The following is a 21,318-nucleotide window of genomic DNA, read 5'->3' as shown; positions in this document are numbered from 1 at the left end:
CTTGCATATCTCCATCCCTGCAGCAGCGTTTGCTGATTTCTTGAATCCCCAGAGCAGTGCACCATAGTGAGATGCCACCAAGGGCCTTGCATATCTCCATCCCTGCAGCAGCGTTTGCTGATTTCTTGAATCCCCAGAGCGGTGCACCATAGTGAGATGCCGCCCTGGCCTTGCATATCTCCATCCCTGCAGCAGCGTTTGCTGATTTCCAGAATCCCCAGAGCAGTGCACCATAGTGAGATGCCGCCCTGGCCTTGCATATCTCCATCCCTGCAGCAGCGTTTGCTGATTTCCTGAATCCCCAGAGCAGTGTACCATAGTGAGATGCCGCCCTGGCCTTGCATATCTCCATCCCTGCAGCAGCGTTTGCTGATTTCCTGAACCCCCAGAGCAGAGCACCATAGTGAGATGCACCCCAGGCCGTGCATATCTCCATCCCTGCTGCAGCGTTTAGTGATTTCCTGAATCCCGAGAGCGGTGCACCATAGTGAGATGCCACCCTGGCCTTGCACATCTCCCTCCCCGCTGCAGCGTTTGCTGATTTTCTGAATCCCCCGAGCAGTGCACCATAGTGAGATGCCGCCCTGGCCTTGCATATCTCCATCTATGCAGCAGCGTTTGCTGATTTCCTGAATCCCCAAAGCAGTGCACCTTAGTGAGATGCCGCCCTGGCCTTGCATATCTCCATCCCTGCAGCAGCGTTTGCTGATTTCCAGAATCTCTAGAGCAGTGCACCATAGGGAGATGCCGCCCTGGCATTGCATATCTCCATCCCTGCAGCAGCGTTTGCTGATTTCCTGAATCCCAAGAGCAGTGTACCTTGGTGAGATGCCGCCCTGGCCTTGCATATCTCCACCCCTGCAGCAGCGTTTGCTGATTTCCTGAATCCCCAGAGCAGTGTACCTTAGTGAGATGCCGCCCTGGCATTGCATATCTCCATCCCTGCAGTAGCGTTTGCTGATTTCCTGAATCCCCAGAGCAGTGTACCTTAGTGAGATGCCGCCCTGGCCTTGCATATCTCCATCCCTGCACCAGCGTTTTCTGATTTCCAGAATCTCCAGAGCAGTGCACCATAGTGAGATGCCGCCCTGGCATTGCATATCTCCATCCCTGCAGCAGCGTTGGCTGATTTCCTGAATCCCCAGAGCAGTGCACCATAGTGAGATGCCGCCCTGCTGTGCATATATACATCCATGCAGCAGCGTTTGCTGATTTCCTGAATCCCCAGAGAAGTGCACCATAGTGAGATGCCGCCCTGGCTTTGCATATCTCCATCCCTGCAGTAGCATTTGCTGATTTCCTGAATCCCCAGAGCGGTGCACCTTAGTGAGATGCCGCCCTGGCCTTGCATTGCTCCATCCCTGCAGCAGCGTTTAGTGATTTCCTGAATCCCCAGAGCGATGCACCATAGTGAGATACCACCCTGGCCTTGCACATCTCCATCCCTGCTGCAGCGTTTAGTGATTTCCTGAATCCCAGAGCAGTGCACCATAGTGAGATGCCGCCCTGGCCTTGCATATCTCTATCCCTGGAGCAGCGTTTGCTGATTTCCTGAATCCCCAGAGCAGTGCACTGTAGTGAGATGCCTCCCTGGCCTTGCATATCTCCATCCCTGCAGCAGCGTTTGCTGGTTTCCTGAATTCACAGAGCAGTGCACCATAGTGAGATGCCAGCCTGGCCTTGCATGTATTCATCCCTGCAGCAGCGTTTGCTGATTTCCTGACTCCCCAGAGGTGTGCACGATAGTGAGATGTCGCCCTGGCCTTGCATATCTCCATCACTGCAGCAGCGTTTGCTGATTTCCTGGATCCCCAGAGCAGTGCACCATAGTGAGATGCCGCCCTGGCCTTTCATATCTCCATCCCTGCAGCAGCGTTTGCTGATTTCCTGAATCCCCAGAGCAGTGCACCATAGTGAGATGCACCCCAGGCCTTGCATATCTCCATCCCTGCAGCAGCGTTTACTAATTTCCTGAGACCCCAGAGCAGTGCACCAGTGAGATGCTGGCCTGTCTCCATCCCTGCAGCAGCGTTTGCTGATTTCCTGATTCCCCAGAGCAGTGCACCATAGTGAGATGTCACCCTGGCCTTGCATATCTCCATCCCTGCAGCAGCGTTTGCTGATTTCCTGAATCCCCAAAGCAGTGCACCATAGTGAGATGTCGCCCTGGCCTTGCATATCTGCATCCCTGCAGCAGCGTTTGCTGATTTCCTGAATCCTCAGAGCGGTGCACCATAGTGAGATGTCGCCCTGGCCTTGCATATCTGCATCCCTGCAGCAGCGTTCGCTGATTTCCTGAATCCTCAGAGCGGTGCACCATAGTGAGATGCCCCCCTGGCCTTGCATATCTCCATCCCTGCAGCAGCGTTTAGTGATTTCCTGAATACCCACAGCGGTGCAACATAGTAAGATGCCACCCTGGCCTTGCATACCTCCATCTCTGCAGCAGCGTTTGCTGATTTCCTGAATCCCCAGAGCAGCGCACCATAGTGAGATGTGGCCCTGGCCTTCGATATCTCCATTCCTGCAGCAGCGTTTGCTGATTTACTGAATCCCTAGAGCAGTGCACCATAGTGAGATGTCGCCCTGGCCTTCCATATCTCCATCCCAGCAGCAGCGTTTGCTGATTTCCTGAATCTCCAGAGCAGTGCACCATAGTGAGATGCCGCCCTGACCTTGCATATCTCCATCCCTGCAGCAGCGTTCGCTGATTTACTGAATCCTCAGAGCAGTGCACCATAGTGAGATGCCGCCCTGGCCTTGCTTATCTTAATGCCTGCACCAGCATTTGCTGATTTCCTGAATCCCCAGAGCAGTGCACCAGTGAGATGCTGCCCTGTCTTGCATATCTACATCCCTGCAGTAGCGTTTGCTGATTTCCTGAATCCCCAGAGCAGTGCACCATAGTGAGATGTCGCCCTGGCCTTGCATATCTCCATTCCTGCAGCAGCGTTTGCTGATTTCCTGAATCCCCAGAGCAGTGCACCATACTGAGATGCCGCCCTGGCCTTGCATATCTCTATCCCTGCAGCAGCGTTTGCTGATTTCCTGAATACCCAGAGCAGTGCACCTTAGTGAGATGCCAACCTGGCCTTGCATATCTCCATCCCAGCAGCAGCTGTTGCTGATTTCCTGAATCCCCAGAGCAGCGCACCATAGTGAGATGCCTCCCTGACCTTGCATATCTCCATCCCTGCAGCAGCGTTCGCTGATTTACTGAATCCTCAGAGCAGTGCACCATAGTGAGATGCCGCCCTGGCCTTGCTTATCTTAATCCCTGCACCAGCATTTGCTGATTTCCTGAATCCCCAGAGCAGTGCACCATAGTGAGATGCCGCCCTGGCCTTGCATATCTCCAACCCTGCAGCAGCGTTTGCTGATTTCATGAATGCCCAGAGCGGTGCACCATAGTGAGATGCCGCCCTGGCCTTGCATATCTCCATCCCTGCAGCAGCGTTTGCTGATTTCCAGAATCCCCAGAGCAGTGCACCATAGTGAGATGCCGCCCTGGCCTTGCATATCTCCATCCCTGCAGCAGCGTGTGCTGATTTCCTGAACCCCCAGAGCAGTGCACCATAGTGAGATGCACCCCAGGCCGTGCATATCTCAATCCCTGCTGCAGCGTTTAGTGATTTCCTGAATCCCGAGAGCGGTGCACCATAGTGAGATGCCACCCTGGCCTTGCACATCTCCCTCCCTACTGCAGCGTTTGCTGATTTTCTCAATCCCCCGAGCAGTGCACCATAATGAGATGCCGCCCTGGCCTTGCATATCTCCATCTATGCAGCAGCGTTTGCTGATTTCCTGAATCCCCAGAGCAGCGCACCATAGTGAGATGTCGCCCTGGCCTTGCATATCTGCATCCCTGCAGCAGCGTTCGCTGATTTCCTGAATCCTCAGAGCGGTGCACCATAGTGAGATGCCGCCCTGGCCTTGCATATCTCCATCCCTGCAGCAGCGTTTAGTGATTTCCTGAATACCCACAGCGGTACACCATAGTGAGATGCCGCCCTGGCCTTGCATATCTCCATCTCTGCAGCAGCGTTTGCTGATTTCCTGAATCCCAAGAGCAGCGCACCATAGTGAGATGTGGCCCTGGCCTTCCATATCTCCATTCCTGCAGCAGCGTTTGCTGATTTACTGAATCCCTAGAGCAGTGCACCATAGTGAGATGTCGCCCTGGCCTTCCATATCTCCATCCCAGCAGCAGCGTTTGCTGATTTCCTGAATCCCCAGAGCAGCGCAACATAGTGAGATGTCGCCCTGGCCTTCCATATCTCCATCCCTGCAGCAGCGTTTGCTGATTTCCTGAATCCCCAGAGCAGTGCACCATAGTGAGATGCCGCCTTGGCCTTGCATATCTCCATCCCTGCAGCAGCCTTCGCTGATTTCCTGAATCCCCAGAGCAGTGCACCATAGAGAGATGCCGCCCTGGCCTTGCAAATCTCCATCCCTGCTGCAGCGTTTGCTGATTTTCTGAATCCCTGAGCAGTGCACCATAGTGAGATGCCGCCCTGGCCTTGCATATCTCCATCCCTGCAGCAGCGACTGCTGATTTCCTGGATCCCCAGAGCAGTGCACCATAGTAAGATGCCGCCATGGCCTTGCATATCTCCATCCCTGCAGCAGCGTTTGATGATTTCCTGAATACCCAGAGCGGTCCACCATAGTGAGATGCCACCCTGGCCTTGCAAATCTCCATCCCTGCAGCAGCGTTTAGTGATTTCCTGAATACCCAGAGCGGTGCACCATAGTGAGATGCCGCCCTGGCCTTCCATATCTCCATCCCTGCAGCAGCGTTTGCTGATTTACTGAATCCCCAGAGCAGTGCACCATAGTGAGATGTCGCATTGGCCTTCCATATCTCCATCCCTGCAGCAGCGTTTGCTGATTTCCTGAATCCCCAGAGCAGTGCACCATAGTGAGATGCCGCCCTGGTCTTGCATATCTCCATCCCTGCAGCAGCGTTTGCTGATTTCCTGAATACCCAGAGCGGTGCACCATAGTGAGATGCCGCCCTGGCCTTGCACATCTCCACCCCTGCTGCAGCGTTTGCTGATTTTCTGAATCCCCCGAGCAGTGCACCATAGTGAGATGCCGCCCTGGCCTTGCATATCTCTATCTCTGCAGCAGCGTTTGCTGATTTCCTGAATCCCCAGAGCAGCGCACCATAGTGAGATTTCGCCCTGGCCTTCCATATCTCCATCCCTGCAGCAGTGTTTGCTGATTTACTGAATCCCCAGAGCAGTGCACCATAGAGAGATGCCGCCCTGGTCTTGCAGATCTCCAACCCTGCAGCAGCGTTTGCTGATTTCCTGAATCACCCGAGCAGTGCACCATAGTGAGATGCACCCCAGGCCTTGCATATCTCCATCCCTGCAGCAGCGTTTGCTGATTTCCTGAGACCCCAGAGCAGTGCACCAGTGAGATGCTGCCCTGTCTTGCATATCTCCAATCCTGCAGCAGCGTTTGCTGATTTCCTGAATCCCCAGAGCAGTGCACCATACTGAGATGCCGCCCTTGCCTTGCATATCTCTATCCCTGCAGCAGCGTTTGCTGATTTCCTGAATCCCCAGAGCAGTGCACTATAGTGAGATGCCACCCTGGCCTTGCATATCTCCATCCCTGCAGCAGCGTTTGCTGATTTCCTGAATCCCCAGAGCAGTGCACCATAGTGAGATGCACCCCAGGCCTTGCATATCTCCATCCCTGCACCAGCGTTTGCTGATTTCCTGAGACCCCAGAGCAGTGCACCAGTGAGATGCTGCCCTGTCTTGCATATCTCCATTCATGCAGCAGCGTTTGCTGATTTCCTGAATCCCCAGAGCAGTGCACCATAGTGAGATGTCACCCTGGCCTTGCATATCTCCATCCCTGCAGCAGCGTTTGCTGATTTCCTGAATCCCCAGAGCAGTGCACCATAGTGAGATGCACCCCAGGCCTTGCATATCTCCATCCCTGCAGCAGCGTTTGCTGATTTCCTGAGACCCCAGAGCAGTGCACCAGTGAGATGCTGCCCTGTCTTGCATATCTCCATTCATGCAGCAGCGTTTGCTGATTTCCTGAATCCCCAGAGCAGTGCACCATAGTGAGATGTCACCCTGGCCTTGCATATCTCCATCCCTGCAGCAGCGTTTGCTGATTTCCTGAATCCCCAGAGCAGTGCACCATAGTGAGATGTCGCCCTGGCCTTGCATATCTCCATCCCTGCAGCAGCGTTTGCTGATTTCCTGAATACCCATAGTGGTGAACCATAGTGCGATGCCGCCCTGGCCTTGAATATCTCCATCCCTGCAGCAGCGTTTGCTGCTTTCCTGAATCCCCAGAGCAGTGCACCATAGTGAGATGCACCCCAGGCCTTGCATATCTCCATCCCCGCAGCAGCATTTGCTGCTTTCCTGAATCCCCAGAGCAGCGCACCTTAGTGAGATGCCACCCTGGCCTTGCACATCTCCATCCCTGCAGCAGCGTTTGCTGATTTCCTGAGACCCCAGAGCAGTGCACCAGTGAGATGCTGCCCTGTCTTGCATATCTCCATCCCTGCAGCAGCGTTTGCTGCTTTCCTGAATCCCCAGAGCAGCGCACCTTAGTGAGATGCCACCCTGGCCTTGCATACCTCCATCCCCACAGCAGCGTTTGCTGATTTCTTGAATCCCCAGAGCAGTGCACCATAGTGAGATGCTGCACTAGTTTTGCATATCTCTATCCCTGCAGCAGCGTTTGCTGATTTACTGAGACTCCAGAGCAGTGCACCAGTGAGATGCTGCCCTGTCTTGAATATCTCCATCCCCGCAGCAGCGTTTGCTGCTTTCCTGAATCCCCAGAGCAGCGCACCTTAGTGAGATGCCGCCCTGTCTTGCATATCTCCATCCCTGCAGCTGCGTTTGCTGATTTCCTGAATCCCCAGAGCATTGCACCATAGTGAGATGTCGCCCTGGCCTTGCATATCTCCAATCCTGCAGCAGCGTTTGCTGATTTCCTGAATCCCCAGAACAGTGCACCATACTGAGATGCCGCCCTTGCCTTGCATATCTCTATCCCTGCAGCAGCGTTTGCTGATTTCCTGAATCCCCACAGCAGTGCACTATAGTGAGATGCCACCCTGGCCTTGCATATCTCCATCCCTGCAGCAGCGTTTGCTGATTTCCTGAATCCCAAGAGCAGTGCACCATAGTGAGATGCACCCCAGACCTTGCATATCTCCACCCCTGCAGCAGCGTTTGCTGATTTCCTGAGACCCCAAAGCAGTGCACCAGTGAGATGCTGCCCTGTCTTGCATATCTCCATCCCTGCAGCAGGGTTTGCTGATTTCCTGAATCCCCAGAGCAGTGCACCATAGTGAGATGTCGCCCTGGCCTTGCATATCTCCATCCCTGCAGCAGCGTTTGCTGATTTCCTGAATCCCCAGAGCAGTGCACCATAGTGAGATGCCACCCTGGCCTTGCATACCTCCATCCCCACAGCAGCGTATGCTGATTTCTTGAATCCCCAGAGCAATGCACCATAGTGAGATGCTGCACTAGCTTTGCATATCTCCATCCCTGCAGCAGCGTTTGCTGATTTCCTGAATCCCCAGAGCAGTGCACCATAGTGAGATGCACCCCAGGCCTTGCATATCTCCATCCCTGCAGCAGCGTTTGCTGATTTCCTGAGACTCCGAGGAGTGCACCAGTGAGATGCTGCCCTGTCTTGCATATCTCCATCCCTGCAGCAGCGTTTGCTGATTTCCTGAATCCCCAGAGCAGTGCACCATAGAGAGATGCAGCCTGGCCCTGCATATCTCCATCCCTGCGGCAGCGTTTGATGATTTCCTGAATCCCCAGAGCAGTGCACCATAGTGAGATGCACCCCAGGCCATGCATATCTCCATCCCCGCAGCAGCGTTTGCTGATTTCTTGAATCCCCAGAGCAGTGCACCATAGTGAGATGCCGCTCTGGCATTGCATATCACCATCCCTGCAGCAGCGCTTGCTGATTTCCTGAATTCCCAGAGCAGTGCACCTTAGTGAGATGCCGCCCTGTCCTTGCACATCTCCATTACTACAGCAGCGTTTTCTGATTTCCTGAATCCCCAGAGCAGTGCACCATAGTGAAATGCACCCCAGGCCTTGCATATCTCCATCCCTGCAGCAGCGTTCGCTGATTTCCTGAATCCCCAGAGCAGTGCACCATAGTGAGATGCCGCCCTGGCCTTGCATATCTCCAACCTTGCAGCAACATTTGCCGTTTTCCTGAATCCCCAGAGCAGTGCACCATAGTGAGATGCCGCCCTGGCCTTGCACATCTCCATCCCTGCAGTAGCGTTTGCTGATTTCCTGAATCCCCAGAGCAGTACACCATAGTGAGATGCCGCCCTGGCCTTGCATATCTCCATCCCTGCAGCAGCGTTTGCTGAATTCCTGAACCCGCAGAGCAGTGCACCATAGTGAGATGCACCCCAGGCTGTGCATATCTCCATCCCTGCTGCAGCTTTTGCTAATTTCCTGAATCCCAGAGCAGTCCACCATAGTGAGATGCCGCCCTGGCCTTGCATATCTCCATCCTTGCAGCAACATTTGCTGATTTCCTGAATCCTCAGAGCAGTGCACCATAGTGAGATGCCGCCATGGCCTTGCATATCTCCATCCCTGCTGCATCGTTTGCTGATTTATTGAATCCCCAGATCAGTGCACCATAGTGAGATGCCGCCCTGGCCTTGCATATCTCCATCTCTGCAGCAGCGTTTGCTGATTTCCTGAATCCCCAGAGCAGCGCACCATAGTGAGATGTGGCCCTGGCCTTCCATATCTCCATTCCTGCAGCAGCGTTTGCTGATTTCCTGATTCCCCAGAGCAGTGCACCATAGTGAGATGTCGCCCTGGCCTTGCAAATCTCCATCCCTGCGGCAGCGTTTAGTGATTTCCTGAATACCCAGAGCGGTGCACCATAGTGAGATGCCGCCCTGGCCTTGCACATCTCCATCCCTGCAGTAGCGTTTGCTGATTTCCTGAATCCCCAGAGCAGTACACCATAGTGAGATGCCGCCCTGGCCTTGCATATCTCCATCCCTGCAGCAGCGTTTGCTGAATTCCTGAACCCGCAGAGCAGTGCACCATAGTGAGATGCACCCCAGGCCTTGCATATCTCCATCCCTGCAGCAGCGTTTGCTGATTTCCTGAGACCCCAGAGCAGTGCACCAGTGAGATGCTGCCCTGTCTTGCATATCTCCATCCCTGCAGCAGCGTTTGCTGATTTCCTGAATCCCCAGAGCATTGCACCATAGTAAGATGTACCCTGGCCTTGCATATCTCCAATCCTGCAGCAGCGTTTGCTGATTTCCTGAATCCCCAGAGCAGTACACCATACTGAGATGCCGCCCTTGCCTTGCATATCTCTATCCCTGCAGCAGCGTTTGCTGATTTCCTGAATCCCCACAGCAGTGCACTATAGTGAGATGCCACCCTGGCCTTGCATATCTCCATCCCTGCAGCAGCGTTTGCTGATTTCCTGAATCCCCAGAGCAGTGCACCATAGTGAGATGCACCCCAGGCCTTGCATATCTCCATCCCTGCAGCAGCGTTTGCTGATTTCCTGAGACCCCAGAGCAGTGCACCAGTGAGATGCTGCCCTGTCTTGCATATCTCCATTCATGCAGCAGCGTTTGCTGATTTCCTGAATCCCCAGAGCAGTGCACCATAGTGAGATGTCACCCTGGCCTTGCATATCTCCATCCCTGCAGCAGCGTTTGCTGATTTCCTGAATCCCCAGAGCAGTGCAGCATAGTGAGATGTCGCCCTGGCCTTGCATATCTCCATCCCTGCAGCAGCGTTTGCTGATTTCCTGAATACCCATAGCGGTGAACCATAGTGCGATGCCGCCCTGGCCTTGAATATCTCCATCCCTGCAGTAGCGTTTGCTGATTTCCTGAATTCCCAGAGCGATGCACCATAGTGAGATGCCACCCTGGCCTTGCACATCTCCATCCCTGCAGCAGCGTTTGCTGCTTTCCTGAATCCCCAGAGCAGTGCACCATAGTGAGATGCACCCCAGGCCTTGCATATCTCCATCCCCGCAGCAGCGTTTGCTGCTTTCCTGAATCCCCAGAGCAGCGCACCTAAGTGAGATGCCACCCTGGCCTTGCACATCTCCATCCCTGCAGCAGCGTTTGCTGATTTCCTGAGACCCCAGAGCAGTGCACCAGTGAGATGCTGCCCTGTCTTGCATATCTCCATCCCCGCAGCAGCGTTTGCTGCTTTCCTGAATCCCCAGAGCAGCGCACCTTAGTGAGATGCCGCCCTGGCCTTGCATACCTCCATCCCCACAGCAGCGTTTGCTGATTTCTTGAATCCCCAGAGCAGTGCACCATAGTGAGATGCTGCACTAGCTTTGCATATCTCTATCCCTGCAGCAGCGTTTGCTGATTTCCTGAGACTCCAGAGCAGTGCACCAGTGAGATGCTGCCCTGTCTTGCATATCTCCATCCCCGCAGCAGCGTTTGCTGCTTTCCTGAATCCCCAGAACAGTGCACCATACTGAGATGCCGCCCTTGCCTTGCATATCTCTATCCCTGCAGCAGCGTTTGCTGATTTCCTGAATCCCCACAGCAGTGCACTATAGTGAGATGCCACCCTGGCCTTGCATATCTCCATCCCTGCAGCAGCGTTTGCTGATTTCCTGAATCCCCAGAGCAGTGCACCATAGTGAGATGCACCCCAGACCTTGCATATCTCCACCCCTGCAGCAGCGTTTGCTGATTTCCTGAGACCCAAAAGCAGTGCACCAGTGAGATGCTGCCCTGTCTTGCATATCTCCATCCCTGCAGCAGCGTTTGCTGATTTCCTGAATCCCCAGAGCAGTGCACCATAGTGAGATGTCGCCCTGGCCTTGCATATCTCCATCCCTGCAGCAGCGTTTGCTGATTTCCTGAATCCCCAGAGCAGTGCACCATAGTGAGATGTCGCCCTGGCCTTGCATATCTCCATCCCTGCAGCAGCGTTTGCTGATTTCCTGAATACCCATAGCAGTGAACCATAGTGCGATGCCGCCTTGGCCTTGAATATCTCCATCCCTGCAGCAGCGTTTGCTGATTTCCTGAATTCCCAGAGCAGTGCACCATAGTGAGATGCCACCCTGGCCTTGCACATCTCCATCCCTGCAGCAGCGTTTGCTGCTTTCCTGAATCCCCAGAGCAGTGCACCATAGTGATATGCACCCCAGGCCTTGCATATCTCTATCCCTGCAGCAGCGTTTGCTGATTTCCTGAGACCCCAGAGCAGTGCACCAGTGAGATGCTGCCCTGTCTTGCATATCTCTATCCCCGCAGCAGCGTTTGCTGCTTTCCTGAATCCCCAGAGCAGTGCACCATAGTGAGATGCTGCACTAGCTTTGCATATCTCTATCCCTGCAGCAGCGTTTGCTGATTTCCTGAGACTCCAGAGCAGTGCACCAGTGAGATGCTGCCCTGTCTTGCATATCTCCATCCCCGCAGCAGCGTTTGCTGCTTTCCTGAATCCCCAGAGCAGCGCACCTTAGTGAGATGCCACCCTGGCCTTGCATACCTCCATCCCCACAGCAGCGTATGCTGATTTCTTGAATCCCCAGAGCAATGCACCATAGTGAGATGCTGCACTAGCTTTGCATATCTCCATCCCTGCAGCAGCGTTTGCTGATTTCCTGAATCCCGAGAGCAGTGCACCATAGTGAGATGCACCCCAGGCCTTGCATATCTCCATCCCTGCAGCAGCGTTTGCTGATTTCCTGAGACTCCGAGGAGTGCACCAGTGAGATGCTGCCCTGTCTTGCATATCTCCATCCCTGCAGCAGCGTTTGCTGATTTCCTGAATCCCCAGAGCAGTGCACCATAGAGAGATGCAGCCTGGCCCTGCATATCTCCATCCCTGCGGCAGCGTTTGATGATTTCCTGAATGCCCAGAGCGGTGCACCATAGTGAGATGCCGCCCTGGCCTTGCATATCTCCATCCCTGCAGCAGCGTTTGCTGATTTCCAGAATCCCCAGAGCAGTGCACCATAGTGAGATGCCGCCCTGGCCTTGCATATCTCCATCCCTGCAGCAGCGTGTGCTGATTTCCTGAACCCCCAGAGCAGTGCACCATAGTGAGATGCACCCCAGGCCGTGCATATCTCAATCCCTGCTGCAGCGTTTAGTGATTTCCTGAATCCCGAGAGCGGTGCACCATAGTGAGATGCCACCCTGGACTTGCACATCTCCCTCCCTACTGCAGCGTTTGCTGATTTTCTCAATCCCCCGAGCAGTGCACCATAGTGAGATGCCGCCCTGGCCTTGCATATCTCCATCTATGCAGCAGCGTTTGCTGATTTCCTGAATCCCCAGAGCAGCGCACCATAGTGAGATGTCGCCCTGGCCTTGCATATCTGCATCCCTGCAGCAGCGTTCGCTGATTTCCTGAATCCTCAGAGCGGTGCACCATAGTGAGATGCCGCCCTGGCCTTGCATATCTCCATCCCTGCAGCAGCGTTTAGTGATTTCCTGAATACCCACAGCGGTACACCATAGTGAGATGCCGCCCTGGCCTTGCATATCTCCATCTCTGCAGCAGCGTTTGCTGATTTCCTGAATCCCAAGAGCAGCGCACCATAGTGAGATGTGGCCCTGGCCTTCCATATCTCCATTCCTGCAGCAGCGTTTGCTGATTTACTGAATCCCTAGAGCAGTGCACCATAGTGAGATGTCGCCCTGGCCTTCCATATCTCCATCCCAGCAGCAGCGTTTGCTGATTTCCTGAATCCCCAGAGCAGCGCAACATAGTGAGATGTCGCCCTGGCCTTCCATATCTCCATCCCTGCAGCAGCGTTTGCTGATTTCCTGAATCCCCAGAGCAGTGCACCATAGTGAGATGCCGCCTTGGCCTTGCATATCTCCATCCCTGCAGCAGCCTTCGCTGATTTCCTGAATCCCCAGAGCAGTGCACCATAGAGAGATGCCGCCCTGGCCTTGCAAATCTCCATCCCTGCTGCAGCGTTTGCTGATTTTCTGAATCCCTGAGCAGTGCACCATAGTGAGATGCCGCCCTGGCCTTGCATATCTCCATCCCTGCAGCAGCGACTGCTGATTTCCTGGATCCCCAGAGCAGTGCACCATAGTAAGATGCCGCCATGGCCTTGCATATCTCCATCCCTGCAGCAGCGTTTGATGATTTCCTGAATACCCAGAGCGGTCCACCATAGTGAGATGCCACCCTGGCCTTGCAAATCTCCATCCCTGCAGCAGCGTTTAGTGATTTCCAGAATACCCAGAGCGGTGCACCATAGTGAGATGCCGCCCTGGCCTTCCATATCTCCATCCCTGCAGCAGCGTTTGCTGATTTACTGAATCCCCAGAGCAGTGCACCATAGTGAGATGTCGCATTGGCCTTCCATATCTCCATCCCTGCAGCAGCGTTTGCTGATTTCCTGAATCCCCAGAGCAGTGCACCATAGTGAGATGCCGCCCTGGTCTTGCATATCTCCATCCCTGCAGCAGCGTTTGCTGATTTCCTGAATACCCAGAGCGGTGCACCATAGTGAGATGCCGCCCTGGCCTTGCACATCTCCACCCCTGCTGCAGCGTTTGCTGATTTTCTGAATCCCCCGAGCAGTGCACCATAGTGAGATGCCGCCCTGGCCTTGCATATCTCTATCTCTGCAGCAGCGTTTGCTGATTTCCTGAATCCCCAGAGCAGCGCACCATAGTGAGATTTCGCCCTGGCCTTCCATATCTCCATCCCTGCAGCAGTGTTTGCTGATTTACTGAATCCCCAGAGCAGTGCACCATAGAGAGATGCCGCCCTGGTCTTGCAGATCTCCAACCCTGCAGCAGCGTTTGCTGATTTCCTGAATCACCCGAGCAGTGCACCATAGTGAGATGCACCCCAGGCCTTGCATATCTCCATCCCTGCAGCAGCGTTTGCTGATTTCCTGAGACCCCAGAGCAGTGCACCAGTGAGATGCTGCCCTGTCTTGCATATCTCCAATCCTGCAGCAGCGTTTGCTGATTTCCTGAATCCCCAGAGCAGTGCACCATACTGAGATGCCGCCCTTGCCTTGCATATCTCTATCCCTGCAGCAGCGTTTGCTGATTTCCTGAATCCCCAGAGCAGTGCACTATAGTGAGATGCCACCCTGGCCTTGCATATCTCCATCCCTGCAGCAGCGTTTGCTGATTTCCTGAATCCCCAGAGCAGTGCACCATAGTGAGATGCACCCCAGGCCTTGCATATCTCCATCCCTGCACCAGCGTTTGCTGATTTCCTGAGACCCCAGAGCAGTGCACCAGTGAGATGCTGCCCTGTCTTGCATATCTCCATTCATGCAGCAGCGTTTGCTGATTTCCTGAATCCCCAGAGCAGTGCACCATAGTGAGATGTCACCCTGGCCTTGCATATCTCCATCCCTGCAGCAGCGTTTGCTGATTTCCTGAATCCCCAGAGCAGTGCACCATAGTGAGATGCACCCCAGGCCTTGCATATCTCCATCCCTGCAGCAGCGTTTGCTGATTTCCTGAGACCCCAGAGCAGTGCACCAGTGAGATGCTGCCCTGTCTTGCATATCTCCATTCATGCAGCAGCGTTTGCTGATTTCCTGAATCCCCAGAGCAGTGCACCATAGTGAGATGTCACCCTGGCCTTGCATATCTCCATCCCTGCAGCAGCGTTTGCTGATTTCCTGAATCCCCAGAGCAGTGCACCATAGTGAGATGTCGCCCTGGCCTTGCATATCTCCATCCCTGCAGCAGCGTTTGCTGATTTCCTGAATACCCATAGTGGTGAACCATAGTGCGATGCCGCCCTGGCCTTGAATATCTCCATCCCTGCAGCAGCGTTTGCTGCTTTCCTGAATCCCCAGAGCAGTGCACCATAGTGAGATGCACCCCAGGCCTTGCATATCTCCATCCCCGCAGCAGCGTTTGCTGCTTTCCTGAATCCCCAGAGCAGCGCACCTTAGTGAGATGCCACCCTGGCCTTGCACATCTCCATCCCTGCAGCAGCGTTTGCTGATTTCCTGAGACCCCAGAGCAGTGCACCAGTGAGATGCTGCCCTGTCTTGCATATCTCCATCCCCGCAGCAGCGTTTGCTGCTTTCCTGAATCCCCAGAGCAGCGCACCTTAGTGAGATGCCACCCTGGCCTTGCATACCTCCATCCCCACAGCAGCGTTTGCTGATTTCTTGAATCCCCAGAGCAGTGCACCATAGTGAGATGCTGCACTAGCTTTGCATATCTCTATCCCTGCAGCAGCGTTTGCTGATTTACTGAGACTCCAGAGCAGTGCACCAGTGAGATGCTGCCCTGTCTTGAATATCTCCATCCCCGCAGCAGCGTTTGCTGCTTTCCTGAATCCCCAGAGCAGCGCACCTTAGTGAGATGCCGCCCTGTCTTGCATATCTCCATCCCTGCAGCTGCGTTTGCTGATTTCCTGAATCCCCAGAGCATTGCACCATAGTGAGATGTCGCCCTGGCCTTGCATATCTCCAATCCTGCAGCAGCGTTTGCTGATTTCCTGAATCCCCAGAACAGTGCACCATACTGAGATGCCGCCCTTGCCTTGCATATCTCTATCCCTGCAGCAGCGTTTGCTGATTTCCTGAATCCCCACAGCAGTGCACTATAGTGAGATGCCACCCTGGCCTTGCATATCTCCATCCCTGCAGCAGCGTTTGCTGATTTCCTGAATCCCAAGAGCAGTGCACCATAGTGAGATGCACCCCAGACCTTGCATATCTCCACCCCTGCAGCAGCGTTTGCTGATTTCCTGAGACCCCAAAGCAGTGCACCAGTGAGATGCTGCCCTGTCTTGCATATCTCCATCCCTGCAGCAGGGTTTGCTGATTTCCTGAATCCCCAGAGCAGTGCACCATAGTGAGATGTCGCCCTGGCCTTGCATATCTCCATCCCTGCAGCAGCGTTTGCTGATTTCCTGAATCCCCAGAGCAGTGCACCATAGTGAGATGCCACCCTGGCCTTGCATACCTCCATCCCCACAGCAGCGTATGCTGATTTCTTGAATCCCCAGAGCAATGCACCATAGTGAGATGCTGCACTAGCTTTGCATATCTCCATCCCTGCAGCAGCGTTTGCTGATTTCCTGAATCCCCAGAGCAGTGCACCATAGTGAGATGCACCCCAGGCCTTGCATATCTCCATCCCTGCAGCAGCGTTTGCTGATTTCCTGAGACTCCGAGGAGTGCACCAGTGAGATGCTGCCCTGTCTTGCATATCTCCATCCCTGCAGCAGCGTTTGCTGATTTCCTGAATCCCCAGAGCAGTGCACCATAGAGAGATGCAGCCTGGCCCTGCATATCTCCATCCCTGCGGCAGCGTTTGATGATTTCCTGAATCCCCAGAGCAGTGCACCATAGTGAGATGCACCCCAGGCCATGCATATCTCCATCCCAGCAGCAGCGTTTGCTGATTTCTTGAATCCCCAGAGCAGTGCACCATAGTGAGATGCCGCTCTGGCATTGCATATCACCATCCCTGCAGCAGCGCTTGCTGATTTCCTGAATTCCCAGAGCAGTGCACCTTAGTGAGATGCCGCCCTGTCCTTGCACATCTCCATTACTACAGCAGCGTTTTCTGATTTCCTGAATCCCCAGAGCAGTGCACCATAGTGAAATGCACCCCAGGCCTTGCATATCTCCATCCCTGCAGCAGCGTTCGCTGATTTCCTGAATCCCCAGAGCAGTGCACCATAGTGAGATGCCGCCCTGGCCTTGCATATCTCCAACCTTGCAGCAACATTTGCCGTTTTCCTGAATCCCCAGAGCAGTGCACCATAGTGAGATGCCGCCCTGGCCTTGCACATCTCCATCCCTGCAGTAGCGTTTGCTGATTTCCTGAATCCCCAGAGCAGTACACCATAGTGAGATGCCGCCCTGGCCTTGCATATCTCCATCCCTGCAGCAGCGTTTGCTGAATTCCTGAACCCGCAGAGCAGTGCACCATAGTGAGATGCACCCCAGGCTGTGCATATCTCCATCCCTGCTGCAGCTTTTGCTAATTTCCTGAATCCCAGAGCAGTCCACCATAGTGAGATGCCGCCCTGGCCTTGCATATCTCCATCCTTGCAGCAACATTTGCTGATTTCCTGAATCCTCAGAGCAGTGCACCATAGTGAGATGCCGCCATGGCCTTGCATATCTCCATCCCTGCTGCATCGTTTGCTGATTTATTGAATCCCCAGATCAGTGCACCATAGTGAGATGCCGCCCTGGCCTTGCATATCTCCATCTCTGCAGCAGCGTTTGCTGATTTCCTGAATCCCCAGAGCAGCGCACCATAGTGAGATGTGGCCCTGGCCTTCCATATCTCCATTCCTGCAGCAGCGTTTGCTGATTTCCTGATTCCCCAGAGCAGTGCACCATAGTGAGATGTCGCCCTGGCCTTGCAAATCTCCATCCCTGCGGCAGCGTTTAGTGATTTCCTGAATACCCAGAGCGGTGCACCATAGTGAGATGCCGCCCTGGCCTTGCACATCTCCATCCCTGCAGTAGCGTTTGCTGATTTCCTGAATCCCCAGAGCAGTACACCATAGTGAGATGCCGCCCTGGCCTTGCATATCTCCATCCCTGCAGCAGCGTTTGCTGAATTCCTGAACCCGCAGAGCAGTGCACCATAGTGAGATGCACCCCAGGCCTTGCATATCTCCATCCCTGCAGCAGCGTTTGCTGATTTCCTGAGACCCCAGAGCAGTGCACCAGTGAGATGCTGCCCTGTCTTGCATATTTCCATCCCTGCAGCAGCGTTTGCTGATTTCCTGAATCCCCAGAGCATTGCACCATAGTAAGATGTACCCTGGCCTTGCATATCTCCAATCCTGCAGCAGCGTTTGCTGATTTCCTGAATCCCCAGAGCAGTACACCATACTGAGATGCCGCCCTTGCCTTGCATATCTCTATCCCTGCAGCAGCGTTTGCTGATTTCCTGAATCCCCACAGCAGTGCACTATAGTGAGATGCCACCCTGGCCTTGCATATCTCCATCCCTGCAGCAGCGTTTGCTGATTTCCTGAATCCCCAGAGCAGTGCACCATAGTGAGATGCACCCCAGGCCTTGCATATCTCCATCCCTGCAGCAGCGTTTGCTGATTTCCTGAGACCCCAGAGCAGTGCACCAGTGAGATGCTGCCCTGTCTTGCATATCTCCATTCATGCAGCAGCGTTTGCTGATTTCCTGAATCCCCAGAGCAGTGCACCATAGTGAGATGTCACCCTGGCCTTGCATATCTCCATCCCTGCAGCAGCGTTTGCTGATTTCCTGAATCCCCAGAGCAGTGCAGCATAGTGAGATGTCGCCCTGGCCTTGCATATCTCCATCCCTGCAGCAGCGTTTGCTGATTTCCTGAATACCCATAGCGGTGAACCATAGTGCGATGCCGCCCTGGCCTTGAATATCTCCATCCCTGCAGCAGCGTTTGCTGATTTCCTGAATCCCCAGAGCAGTGCAGCATAGTGAGATGTCGCCCTGGCCTTGCATATCTCCATCCCTGCAGCAGCGTTTGCTGATTTCCTGAATCCCCAGAGCAGTGCAGCATAGTGAGATGTCGCCCTGGCCTTGCATATCTCCATCCCTGCAGCAGCGTTTGCTGCTTTCCTGAATCCCCAGAGCAGTGCACCATAGTGAGATGCACCCCAGGCCTTGCATATCTCCATCCCCGCAGCAGCGTTTGCTGCTTTCCTGAATCCCCAGAGCAGCGCACCTTAGTGAGATGCCACCCTGGCCTTGCACATCTCCATCCCTGCAGCAGCGTTTGCTGATTTCCTGAGACCCCAGAGCAGTGCACCAGTGAGATGCTGCCCTGTCTTGCATATCTCCATCCCCGCAGCAGCGTTTGCTGCTTTCCTGAATCCCCAGAGCAGCGCACCTTAGTGAGATGCCGCCCTGGCCTTGCATACCTCCATCCCCACAGCAGCGTTTGCTGATTTCTTGAATCCCCAGAGCAGTGCACCATAGTGAGATGCTGCACTAGCTTTGCATATCTCTATCCCTGCAGCAGCGTTTGCTGATTTCCTGAGACTCCAGAGCAGTGCACCAGTGAGATGCTGCCCTGTCTTGCATATCTCCATCCCCGCAGCAGCGTTTGCTGCTTTCCTGAATCCCCAGAACAGTGCACCATACTGAGATGCCGCCCTTGCCTTGCATATCTCTATCCCTGCAGCAGCGTTTGCTGATTTCCTGAATCCCCACAGCAGTGCACTATAGTGAGATGCCACCCTGGCCTTGCATATCTCCATCCCTGCAGCAGCGTTTGCTGATTTCCTGAATCCCCAGAGCAGTGCACCATAGTGAGATGCACCCCAGACCTTGCATATCTCCACCCCTGCAGCAGCGTTTGCTGATTTCCTGAGACCCAAAAGCAGTGCACCAGTGAGATGCTGCCCTGTCTTGCATATCTCCATCCCTGCAGCAGCGTTTGCTGATTTCCTGAATCCCCAGAGCAGTGCACCATAGTGAGATGTCGCCCTGGCCTTGCATATCTCCATCCCTGCAGCAGCGTTTGCTGATTTCCTGAATCCCCAGAGCAGTGCACCATAGTGAGATGTCGCCCTGGCCTTGCATATCTCCATCCCTGCAGCAGCGTTTGCTGATTTCCTGAATACCCATAGCAGTGAACCATAGTGCGATGCCGCCTTGGCCTTGAATATCTCCATCCCTGCAGCAGCGTTTGCTGATTTCCTGAATTCCCAGAGCAGTGCACCATAGTGAGATGCCACCCTGGCCTTGCACATCTCCATCCCTGCAGCAGCGTTTGCTGCTTTCCTGAATCCCCAGAGCAGTGCACCATAGTGATATGCACCCCAGGCCTTGCATATCTCTATCCCTGCAGCAGCGTTTGCTGATTTCCTGAGACCCCAGAGCAGTGCACCAGTGAGATGCTGCCCTGTCTTGCATATCTCTATCCCCGCAGCAGCGTTTGCTGCTTTCCTGAATCCCCAGAGCAGTGCACCATAGTGAGATGCTGCACTAGCTTTGCATATCTCTATCCCTGCAGCAGCGTTTGCTGATTTCCTGAGACTCCAGAGCAGTGCACCAGTGAGATGCTGCCCTGTCTTGCATATCTCCATCCCCGCAGCAGCGTTTGCTGCTTTCCTGAATCCCCAGAGCAGCGCACCTTAGTGAGATGCCACCCTGGCCTTGCATACCTCCATCCCCACAGCAGCGTATGCTGATTTCTTGAATCCCCAGAGCAATGCACCATAGTGAGATGCTGCACTAGCTTTGCATATCTCCATCCCTGCAGCAGCGTTTGCTGATTTCCTGAATCCCGAGAGCAGTGCACCATAGTGAGATGCACCCCAGGCCTTGCATATCTCCATCCCTGCAGCAGCGTTTGCTGATTTCCTGAGACTCCGAGGAGTGCACCAGTGAGATGCTGCCCTGTCTTGCATATCTCCATCCCTGCAGCAGCGTTTGCTGATTTCCTGAATCCCCAGAGCAGTGCACCATAGAGAGATGCAGCCTGGCCCTGCATATCTCCATCCCTGCGGCAGCGTTTGATGATTTCCTGAATCCCCAGAGCAGTGCACCATAGTGAGATGCACCCCAGGCCGTGCATATCTCCATCCCCGCAGCAGCGTTTGCTGATTTCTTGAATCCCCAGAGCAGTGCACCATAGTGAGATGCCGCTCTGGCATTGCATATCACCATCCCTGCAGCAGCGCTTGCTGATTTCCTGAATTCCCAGAGCAGTGCACCTTAGTGAGATGCCGCCCTGTCCTTGCACATCTCCATTACTACAGCAGCGTTTTCTGATTTCCTGAATCCCCAGAGCAGTGCACCATAGTGAAATGCACCCCAGGCCTTGCATATCTCCATCCCTGCAGCAGCGTTCGCTGATTTCCTGAATCCCCAGAGCAGTGTACCATAGTGAGATGCCGCCCTGGCCTTGCATATCTCCATCCCTGCTGCAGCGTTCACTGATTTCCTGAATCTCCAGAGCAGTGCACCATAGTGAGATGCCGCCCTGGCCTTGCATATCTCCATCCTTGCAGCAACATTTGCCGATTTCCTGAATCCCCAGAGCAGTGCACCACAGTGAGATGCCGCCATGGCCTTGCATATCTCCATCCCTGCTGCATCGTTTGCTGATTTCTTGAATCCCCAGAGCAGTGCACCATAGTGAGATGCCGCCCTGGCTTTGCATATCTCCATCGATGCAGCAGTGTTTGCTGATTTCCTGAATCCTAAGAGCAGTGAACCATAGTGAGATGCCGCTGTGGGATTGCACATCTCCATCCCTGCAGCAGCGTTTTCCGATTTCCTGAATCCCCAGAGCAGTGCACCATAGTGAGATGCACCCCAGGCCTTGCATATCTCCATCCCTG

This window comes from Ambystoma mexicanum, chromosome 2q (genome assembly GCF_040938575.1).
Source record: "Ambystoma mexicanum isolate Mex_15411 chromosome 2q, UKY_AmexF1_1, whole genome shotgun sequence".
In the NCBI taxonomy this organism is placed as follows: Eukaryota; Metazoa; Chordata; class Amphibia; order Caudata; family Ambystomatidae; genus Ambystoma; species Ambystoma mexicanum.
This window is presented reverse-complemented; position numbering follows the sequence as displayed.